Source organism: Chaetura pelagica, unplaced genomic scaffold (genome assembly GCF_000747805.2).
Source record: "Chaetura pelagica isolate M959 unplaced genomic scaffold, ChaPel_1.0 scaffold69, whole genome shotgun sequence".
Classification (NCBI taxonomy): Eukaryota; Metazoa; Chordata; class Aves; order Apodiformes; family Apodidae; genus Chaetura; species Chaetura pelagica.
Window position 1 is genome coordinate 3258780 of NW_009970724.1, and position 654 is coordinate 3259433.

Below are 654 nucleotides of genomic sequence, written 5' to 3' on the forward strand. Positions count from 1 at the left end.
AAGAGCGGTAGTGAAAATTCTGTTTGATATTAATGTGCATTTGCTGTTGTGCTATCAAGCTGCTGATTTTAATTAGGGGTGGGAGGAAGGAGGGCAAAGTTTATCCCCAAAAAATCACTGTCTATAGCAGCATGTTTTCAGTGAAGAAGAAACCAGCTAAGGCTGGAGGGGTTGTGTTCCAGTTTGCCTCCTGTAGTCGTGCAGGAGGCTGAACGAGCAACCCTCCTGAGGCAACAGACTACGGACCAGGCAACAATGGCTTGAAACAACAGGACCAAATTTCTGAAATGGAGAAGTTGCATTACTAAGTATCACCATACCAGCCATACTAGCCAAAAAAATTACAACACTGCACCTGCATAATCTCTGCCTTCCACTGTTCCAGGCTCTTGCTGATCTCCAGAGATCCTGGATCTCACCGTAGTTGGGATGTGAAAAGGGTTCCACGAGTACAAAAGTGTCACCTTGAAAAGAACAAAGTTTTTTCGTGAGGTACATAAGCATGGCGAGTTCCTGCAAACCAAGAGGACAGACAGTGCTAATGCTGTGTATGGAACCTCACAGTGTGAACTACGAGGTTACATTTGGCTTGTGAATAAAGAAGATTTCAGTTATAGTATTATTTTTCCTTTTGCTCACAAATATTAAATCCCT